At 41.3% G+C, this 10,781-nt stretch overlaps 1 long non-coding RNA gene across 5 annotated transcripts in view; it reads right to left on the reverse strand.

Moving 5' to 3' along the window:
• LOC103378990 (uncharacterized) overlaps positions 1-10,781 on the reverse strand; it is a 189,645-nt gene that overhangs the window by 158,392 nt on the left and 20,472 nt on the right. Inside the window, exon 4 of one of the 5 annotated variants that reach the window (XR_003049714.1) lies at positions 9,723-10,573. The exons of the other annotated variants lie outside the window; for them this stretch is intronic. This is a non-coding gene — a long non-coding RNA (uncharacterized LOC103378990). Of the gene's footprint in view, positions 1-9,722; positions 10,574-10,781 lie in introns of those variants that run through there. 5 annotated transcript variants of the gene reach the window in all.

Genomic DNA, 10,781 nt, shown 5'->3' on the forward strand with positions numbered 1-10,781 from the left:
GGTTTTGGGTTTAGTTTTCTTTTTTTACTCCTCCACAAATGACAAAACAAAATGAAGGGAAATTCTTGAGTCCGAGGACTGACTCAGTGATGGCGCAACAACATGGGCTGTTTATCGAGAAACGGCCTGACTTGGTTGTACAGTCAACATGTGAGGGCAAGTGAAGGTATCCATGCACCATGACAATATATTTAGTGTTTAATTACTGATAAACGTACCTCGTATTGACAACTAACAGAAACCCCTTAATTGTTTAGGACAAGTTCTTTGGGGAAGTGGGGAATGTAACTGTTGCAGGTTTGTATGTATGTGACAGGTATCTAGTTCACCAACTTTTATTAAAGTTGGTATTGTCAGTGAAATCCATATGGTACACATGTGAATCCACATCATATAAACTACCACGGAATATCACTGGTCTGGACACACTCTTCCCGGCAGAGAAAGTGCTGTGCTGCTGTGACACTGTGTGCAAACACCACCGTAGTTCAAAACCTGCCCGGCCGATATCAAAGTATTCAGAAGACTGTATGCATGTACACACACATGAGGCGAGCAGCTGTACAGAGACCAGGAGCCCAGTGCAGAGGAGGCTGAGTGAGTAGGAGCAGTGGCTTACAGATGTTCAATGTCCCACAGCAGTTGTTGAAGCTGCAGTGAAGTGTCAGCCCAGGAGGACAGAGGGCTGAGGCTCAGCAGCACAGAAACAGAATGGAACATGAGGTCACACTCAAAGCCCTGCAGCCCACAGCACCTCAAACTCCTGGCACTGCCAACCGCCTTTGAGCAAACATCAAGCCAACACTAGTCATGGTGGAGACGAGAGGGTTAGACGATGACTAATCTGAATTTCATCATATACCTGTTTTTTTCCCTACCCCACTCCCTCACCCCCTTTCCATCAATTCTGGACACCAATGCCTGGAAGATCAATGCACTACTGCTTCCAACAATAGAAACACTGGGGGTAAAAAAAACTAGAATTATTTTTAAAAGAGTAAAGTTAAACTATGTGAACACTGCACGTTAATAAAATGCATTAATTTCCTAAACATATCCATGGTGGTTCATACAATCATGGGTTGTTCTTTAGAGCAGATACATTTATTTAAAAAAGCCTCATTTAAAAATGACCAAGGAGAATCATAACAATAACACTGTCAATAACTAAAAAAAAGTAATATATTTGCCTTCAGTTAAGCACTGCCTCAGCCTCTAACGTGTCCACTTTTCCTTCTGTTTCCCTCTGAGTAGGTTTGTTTGTGAGGTGAGTGGCAGCATAATTGGCCGCTGAGTTAATAGAGCAGTGGAAACTGCAGAATGGATGTCACTGCTTTTCCAGGTGGTCTGTGCCAACAAGAAACTACCCCAGGTCAAAGGTCAGTGTTTTTGGATTATTTCTTTTTTTCTCTGACATGACAATGTAAAATGACTGTAGACACTTTGGTCCAACTTTCGCAAGCAAAACAATCAATCTTTATTTCTTCTGGCTTAAAGTTACTTAAAGATAAAAGCCTAGAAGAAACAAATAGATAATTAGAAATTTAAAAACAACTTGGATAATTGGATAACACTTTAACCCAAAACTTAACCTATCCCTAAACCCTAAGCCTGAATTTTGATGACTAAGCATGATCTCCTTGAACTGGCCATTCATTAAGGCCTTTTATGATTTTCTGTGTGTAAACCTATCAGTAGCAACATGTGCTGTGTTTATCTCAGTCTTAGTTTTTGCGTACAATACGGTCCGTGTCCACTGAAAGATCACATGCACACGGAAGATTTACATGAATATTCTGCCTTGCATGTAGATGGAGGTGGGGGGAGCTGGTGGGGGTGGGGGGTACACTCTCTAATGGGCTACCAAGGGACCTGACACCAATCTCCGGAGACACATGGGCTCCATACATCTCAGCCTTCAGCCTTTGTCAAAATGCACACTTCCTCAGATATTCCTTTTCAAATCTATTAAATCCAAACTCAAATCTGCAGCCAATTAGGCGGAAAAGAGAAAGTTCATAGGAACCATGTCAGACATATGGCATAGGAAAGATCTGATAATGCATCTGCAAGACCAGTGTTTGTGTATGATGCTGCCAAGAGTGGTCGTGTCAGACAGATGTGGGCCCCTTGCGGTATGAGATGTTTTTATAGGAGGAATAACAAAATTAAAGTACACATATTGGCAAGTTCATATATTAATGAAATGCACACGTGTGTTTTCATCAACCGTGACTATGTCTATGTGTGTTTCACATGACCATGACGACATGCAGTGTGTCCTGTGTGAACTAATTCTCCTAACCTTTAATCACAGTAGCACAACTGTGGAGCTAATCCACCTTATCTCTACACAATCAGATTAAAGTGGATTTCCTCTCTCAGGCGCCACTAAAAACCCCAGACCATTCGATCAGGATGATTTGATTAATAATTTGTGATCATATTATTCTCCAAGAGGCTTTTTGTAGTTTGATATGTTTTTTTCTAAAAATATGAAAAAACAAAAAAATTGTCCCTAACTAAGTATAGTGTAAGTGTCTAACCTTCCAAACCCTTTTTTTTTCTCTCTCCATGAACTCACATTTTCCATAAAGGCTGCTTTGTTGTTATTTCCATAAGTGACCAGATGGGGGTGCCATGCCTACTGAACACAGTGGGGGCCTCCTCCACACCTAATCTCATAAAAATAAACATGCCAGCAGTTGTCAGCTTCTCCAGCAGCAAGAGGCAAAGAGGGAGGGTGCCATAGAAACAGGTCAGGCTAATCAAGCATATAATTGCATTTTGACATTTTGGGCTACCGGGACCAGACCTTTGGATATCAGGTTATCCTCCAAGCACTTAAGTGATTAACAAATAAAAATTCAGCGCTGAAACTTAATTAGATATTATGTCTCATCCATGCCGACTGCAGTGAGGCTTTGTTGTAGCTGTTGTCAGCTGGTGAAGCACCTTGAATGGTAGCTTTAACACTGGCATGTTTGGAACTCAGTGCATAATATATATATATTTTAACACTGGCATGTTTGGAACTCAGTCCATATAATATATATATATATAATTACAGAATACTTAACAAGTGTTTCTGGAGCAAAGAAATTATTATATTATCTTCAATAATGAGCTGCATTTTGGGAATGTCTTTAGTTTTTTTAAAAACGTTTTTATTTTCTTATTGTACTGCGATTATTCAAAAGGTTTTTTAGAGTAAGCACTGCATTAGATTCATTACACTACGTTTTTATCAATCCTTTAAGTGAACATTGCCCCTAAAATTTTGCATTTAGTAATTTTTTTAATAAAAATTGAATTTTATGAAAAAACTTTGCTCTAATCTCAAACACAGATGCTTTAAGACCTAATATAGTAATTTAATACAATATTACTAAAGTAACTGCAACTCCTCTGTTTACCACCCTTAAGGCATTTCCTGAAAAGTTGGTACACTGCATAAAAATCCAATCAGTCTAAGCTACAACTAGGTTGGGAATTTATAAGACCTCACCCTGTTTAGGCAAAAAATAGCATCAATGGTTCACCTGTCAATTGTATAATACTATTTAAATGTGGTACTGCCAACAAGTTGGAAGTCCAAACGTGTGATATTAAGTTTTCTGCAGGTTCGCATCCCGTTCCTTTGGTTTTATATACTGTTGATTAAGAGCTGAAGGCATCAACTGTTGTAGTTAGGATGCTGGGATTTTGCATCACTGCATCTAAAGTCAGTCTCATTAAAGGACAAGCACAGTATTTGGGCCACACCCCCCACCTCCCCAGTCAGAGCTCATCCCCAGCACAAAGACCACGATGAAGACATGACTCCAGACTGATGTCCTGGACGTGTCTGTGTTTGTTTGTCAGCTTCTGAAGACAACAAGAGCCATCAGTCGGGGAAGATGGGCAGTGAAAGGTAGGAGGGTGTTGGGTTGAGGACATGGGAGGTTGAACATGGAAGGACTGGAGCTCAGCTGTCTGTTCATTGCACTCACATATGGCTTAGTGTCCCAGCAGCACTTTGTTAAATGACAAAGAGTGCCCTTCCTCTTCATCATCATAGACAGACACACCTTTACAGTCACCTCTGTCAGTCTATAGATCTACAGACCTGCAGATGTGTACGGCCAGAGACGTGAGCGTACATTTTAGACAGTCACACACACACACACAGTAGATAAAAATATGCACGAAGCACATTCACAGGCAGCCACACTCATCTCCTGCATTTTGCATAGGTGACACTTTTCATTATTCAAAGATTCTTTCTGGGGATGAGGCGTGCACATTGAGAGGTGACATGCACTCTCTCCAAACAAGGTACATCTTAATTATGCATGCTCAGAGTACAGGCCTTACATTTAGTGCTTACCTGCATCTGTATTGAGCATTTGCCACATTGTTAGTGTTTTACATGGCACACAAATATACTGCTGCCTAATTATTGTGTTTATGGTGCGCGGTGGGGGCTGATGAGGAACTTTCTGTACATGTGCATGTTATGATGAAAAAAACTCTTAATGCACCTAGTGTGCTGTCAGTTTGGTGCGGCACAGCCTGTGGCAAAATTCCACATTACATAATGTATCTGAATATCACACTGTAAGAACTAAGGCTTACTGGAAAGAGCCAATCATATCTAAGCACATTCAGTGTTTAATAGATGAGACGCAATGTGTCATAAAGAACAACCGGTCGGCCCGCCGCTCATCAGAGCCAACTTCCACTGAGAGCTGTCGACACAACACATTTGTATTGTTGCTGTTTGTTTTGCTTCTTTTTCAGCCTGACAGGGTTTCAAACTCGCACATCTCTCCCCGAAGAGACAGCCGCGATTAAACAATTTGAAAGATGGCAGCTCTCATCGTTCAGTCAGCATTACAGCTCACTGTGAACACACACAAGCTGGCTTACTGTTAGGTGATTACACCAGATTAAATTTTCCATTAATGTTGGGGAGTGTACGTTCCTTTAGTTGAGGCCTCTGTTTTGAGGGTTGACACAATAGCGAATTAGAACAGTGAGCATCACACAAACTAACAGCAGCAGCAGCTCAGAGGTGCAGCATGAGGGGGATTTTCAGCTTGATTGGGTTTCATCTCAAAGTAAAGGGATGAATTATTTATTTTTCTGACTTGAATGTGTGTGTGTGTGTGTGCGTGAGAGAGAGAGAGAGAGAGAGAGAGAGAGAATACCAATGTGTGTTTGTTTGTGATGGATGAAAAACCAAGCTAAGGTAAATACTTTAAAACATTCTCCCTTCCTCTTGATGCAGAAAACAACAAGCTTCAGGGTTATAGTGCAACGTTCCCAAAAGTGAAATTCCAGTAATTATTCACGGGGGATCCACAGCGGGTGCTAGGGGCTACATGTCCGCACCCTTGAGTGGGCAGAGGAGACTGACAGCCCCATTATAAAACGACCTGTGTGACAGATAAATATTTCAAACACAAATAAATAAAGGATGCCCAGCGTTTTCCCTTTGAATGGCTTTTCACAGACCAGTGCCCACAGCCACTGGCCCCGGGATCTGTTGACAGCCCCCTGCACCCCTCCATCACCATCAACCTTCCACCTTCCCCACCTCAGACTCTATGCAACACCCCAAAACAGAAAGACTCTCTGATGCTGCACCCCCAAAAACACAGACACAACTGCAGTCCTCCATCTCCCCCCTTCATGTCCCCTGGGGCAACCACCCCTGGTAGCAGCAGGTAGGTAAAGGCACTGCTCCTCCATTTCTTGGTACAAAGAAGCAATTAATCTACGTGTCTGGGACAGGGTGTCTAGGAGGCCCTTCTTTTGTGATTGTGGTTCTCTCTCTGCTGAGCTAATGCAGAGAGTCAGGGCCCGTTGTTGCCCAGTAATTACTGTAATGTGAATTAATGTGAACCGTAATGACTTTGTTCTTTAGATGGTGTGATGTTACCTACACTGTGGATACAAATTGCTGTGTTATTTCCTCACGGGATATAAAAGAAATAATAGATTTTTCTCAAGAGTAGATTAAGTGTGTTAAATGTCTGCAGCAATAATAGGCATGGCTTAGCACCTCCTCTCCTCTCCTCAGTATTTTATTTCACTCAGAGTCCAGGAGACAACAAGCTATCCCAGAGGAGTTGTGTGTGATAATCTAATTAAGATAAATGGTGATTACAATATAAAGTGGGTCAGATCAGAATCATGAAGCAACGCCGTGTCCACGACTCTAAATTATGTACCAAAGAAACAGAAATATGATGGAGATGGGGGGGGGGGGGGGGGTGTAATAATGAAAGTTAGAACACCTAGTGTCCACCCACCCGCATTTTAGGACAAGTTTTAAATTGACTGATATCATACTCCATTAAAAAGGACATAAATATCAGCCTCACAAGTCAAGTCTATTAGCTTAGGTAAAATAAATTCTCCATCTGACTAGACTTTAATCAGAGTGAAAGGCTGGACTTTATTGGACTTGTCCAAATGTTTCCGTCTAGTGTTCAGTAGTTTGGACATTCAGTTTTTCCTTGATGCCCTGCTGGGCAGCACAGAGAACGAATCTCTTCTACCAATGAGACGATTACACCAGACAAGTTGAAATCCGAAAAACACAAGCTCTTTCTGACCCCTCTCTTTTGTCTGCCTCTCTTTCCTTCACTTCTTTTTTTTTCCATCTTTGCCAATATTTCTCTTTGACTGACTTCTTGACAAAAAAATCTCATTGAGTGGTGTTAGCATTGAGATAAAAGGAATGTTGAAATATTAATGGAGGTGTGCTTTGTTCAGACGTTGCACAGAGACAAGTACTTCTGACTGGTAGAAACCAGGTTTGATTCATTAGCTAGGGCGGTGTCTGTATGAGGTGGTCCACAGAGGAATGCCACATCCACTGAGAGTGCTGTGTAAGGTCCTCCCCACCCCCTCATCACCAACCAGCCTCTACCTTATCTACCCTACTTCCTGTTTTGAGTCTTAATCTCTTTCCTCTACATTTTTTGTATCATCATCAGCCAAACCTTTATTCTGTCTGCAAATGTTTTAGCCCAAATTTTCTTTGAAGTCTTACAGTTGTTTTGTATTATTATTGTTTCACATCATTAACACATTGCGATCTTCCTCGCCTATGTTCTAATTCCAGTTATAAAGTTACAAGAGAACCAAGGAAAGCAGTGTATGTCTCTCATGAGTGATACAGTATCTTGGTGTAAAAAAAAAAAAGACTGGAACCTAAGAAGGAGGACGTAGTGTTAAACTTTACCCTTAGTGACTGCTTTTGAGAGGTAAAATGGAGTGTATTCAGTCATGTTTGAATCTTGCTGGGCTGCTCCGGGGAAGACTGCGCCACGGGGAGAGTCCAGCTTCATTTCCACTGAAAGGTTTTTCTCTCATCCTCTACTCTGCCTTACTTTCCTCTTCCCCTGCGAGACAAAGATGATCAAACTACCCTGAGTGGACACAGTTCCCGCATACAATGCAAAGGAAAGAAACCCTGAGAGACGAAGCTGGTTAGATGGAAATTATTGGACTTCTCCAAAATTCTTTTATTCCATTCCTTACAAAGATGAGATGCATCCCTACTGAACTGGGAACAGCTCATTGGGATAGTGTTAAAACCAGGCCGACTTCTAGGATATACTTTCTTTGTTACGCTCTTATTGAGACGAGTGGAAAAAAAAAATCAATAGAGCATCATGAGGATAAGAAGACAAAGATAACAATGATGCAAGCTGAACCAAGTTTTCAAGGATGTCTTGATACTTGTTTTGAAAAGGACTACACTTGTGACTTTGTTTTAGGATTAAACTTATCAACTTGGACTCGTGCGTAAGAAAACCCTTGAACAATAGCAACTTGCCAAAACATTACACAAGATGAGTACACGAACAATTTAAAATTTATAACAGATGTGTGCGAGCTGGAGTATCTGCTGCCTTTTTTTTTTTTTGCAATGCAACTTAAATAGCTTGCATTACCAAACTACACAGACAACTGTTCTTAGCGTCAACAACATATGACAACCTGACCTGATGGCAAGAGAAGGGTAGTATATTGTGATAGACGTATATGAATCCTTACTTTCGTGCAAAACCTCAGTTTCCAGAAAGACTGGCACAATTTTACAAATAAAAATAAATCGCACAGATAAAACCAACATTTAGCATTTCACTAAACAACGGATTAGTAATAATGATGTCCCTTATTAGTCCCACAGCAGGGAAATTTACAATGTGAGTCTCTGCAACCGTCACAGGCTGCCACTAGAGGCACTATTAGAGATATGCAGATCCTCTGGGAATTGAACCCAGGAGTCTCTGCTTGCAAGACAGGCATACTAACCACTACACTATTGAATTGTTTTTTTAGGTCTAATTACATATAACACATTTGAAAATTCAAAGAACAAAGTTTATATTAGAGATGACATTCACCAAAGGCTCAGTCTGAACAAGAGTGGGACATTTCTCAGCACTTGTAGATCATGTTCCACTGTCAGTTTAATTCTTTTGCCATACTGTATGATCCAAAGAAAGCAAGACATTATTTACAAGTTCAATATTTTTTATTTGAACTTCACATGCTGTAAACAACTGCTCAAAAGACTGGAAAACATATATGAGCCAACACTACACACACATTTACCTTCTTATTCGTGTGAAGTGCTCTCTTACAAAACCACAAGAGACCCTCCACAAGATCAATATCCCTTTATTGCTTATCATTTTGGAGAACAGAGAAGTGGCCAGTCAAGTACTCTTCTCTGTGGATATTAAGCCTTAAGGCCTTATCCCACAACCAATGAAAGCAGACGCAGTCTGTATGCAACCCTGTTCCCATATGGGCCAGCCTAAGATTGCCCTCATTTGCCTTTGTCCTGTGGCTCTCTGAGGGCCAGGCCCCGCACGCAGCAGACAAGCTCAAGGCATTTATTAAATATGCACCTTCCAGTTGCCATGAAAAAAGCTCCGAACCAGATAATCTCATCACAGACTGGGGAGCCTCCACATATGTAAATCTACATCTGTTCTCCTTCAAAGAGAGAGATTCTCCAGGATTATCCCGCACACAGCCCTATGGGTGTGCGCTCACACACACACACTTATCCCACTCGGCCCCTGCCAATCAAGAATTGCCCCATTCCCAACATGTACTCGTCTGCCACTACGGATTTCAAAACATATCCTATATTCTCATTTAGCCTGATGGTTAGACAATTGCTCCTTCTGTCACTGCTATGTGTTTTTTGTGGTTGAAAGTGACAAGACGGGACCGGAAAAATAAAAAAAACCTGCCTCTTGCCTTTAAGCTATGACTGGCATTGTTATGCCAGAGCTGGAATAGGTGAAGGGTGACACCACACTGAGACAAACATTATATAGTGCCCTGGGATATCATTATTAGTCTTAGCAACACAGGATTAGCATGTTGCCTGGCTGGGAGCTGCTATCAGGTAGTTAACTGAAAAGACGGCTTCATCAAAAGTCATTTGAGAAACAAATTGATTGAAAATTCTGACTGATTTATTAAAATAAAATTATGAAAAAAATATATTTATATACATGTCTATATATAATAAAATATTTAAATGGTGTTTTCCTTACTTGCATTAGTTATTTGTCTTTATAATATGCATTTGCTATAAACATAACAGACGTTACAAAGCTTCTGATGAAGCAGAAGTTGCTTATGGTATATAAAACAATTTCATACTGAACAACCTGAAGCACACTGATGACGACTTACCATGTGGAAATAGAACTAGGCTCAAAAAGATGTCTAACGCAGAAATCTCTTAATTTGATTTACCTCGAAATCAAACACACAAGGTGGCATTGTATAATTGTAAAAAAAAAAAAAGACAAAGAAGGAACATCTGACATAATAGCTACACAGAGAACGGTTGTTAAGACGTGTTCGATAGATCCTATTTGCATGTTTAATTAAGCTCTGAGCTGAGTACAACAGAGACCCAAAACCTAAAGCCACAGAGTCAACAGCCCCTATAATAACACCTCCCTTTGGTCGGCGGGTGGTGGGAAGAGGGGGGGTGAAGTTGAGGGAGGAGAAGAGGGAAGAGGAGGGAAGTGAGGTGCTCAGAGTGTGGGCAGACTACAGCCGGTCACTAATACACTGAAAGGGAAAGCGCAAAGCTTTTCATTAACACACTGTGAAAGGCACATTCACACTCCAGCCCACTAATTAAGTCAGGCCTCACTCACTTGGGAGCATGAGTACAGGGGAATAGAGGCAGGGAGGGAGAGAGAACGGGAAGCAGTTGAGAAAGAGACAGCCAAAATTGAAAGTAGGAAGTGGACAGATGGAAGAGAAAAAGACAGACACAGAATGAAGAGAAAGAAGAAGGCTAGGGGAAAGGAGGAGGGAGGCGCAGTAGATATTATCTCTGCCTCTAATCAGGTTGATTCCGAAATCACTCATTGCCAGTTCACACCCAAGTCCTCATTAACTCACCCCTCGCTGGCATTATTGTTGAAGCAATGTTTGAAATCCACCAAAGGAATGGAGATTTGCTTTAATCCAGGCCCATCAAAGGTAACACTGATGCTGCTGTGACGATGTGCCCCTGGATTAGGCCAGGCTGGAGGGAGGAAAATGAGAGAGAGAGGCAGAAAAAGAGACCCACGCTCAAAATTTAACCATTTTGAATTCAGGAGGTGACAGGTCTCAAGAGCCTCACTGACACTGAAGATGACACTTTCAGGGAGCATTTGAATAATCTGGATGGCCTAGGTTACATAATTATGCCATGACAATTTGGGCACATATGTCAGAGTACAGTCTGGCAG

Source organism: Cynoglossus semilaevis, chromosome 5 (assembly GCF_000523025.1).
Source record: "Cynoglossus semilaevis isolate Cse_v1.0 chromosome 5, Cse_v1.0, whole genome shotgun sequence".
Classification (NCBI taxonomy): Eukaryota; Metazoa; Chordata; class Actinopteri; order Pleuronectiformes; family Cynoglossidae; genus Cynoglossus; species Cynoglossus semilaevis.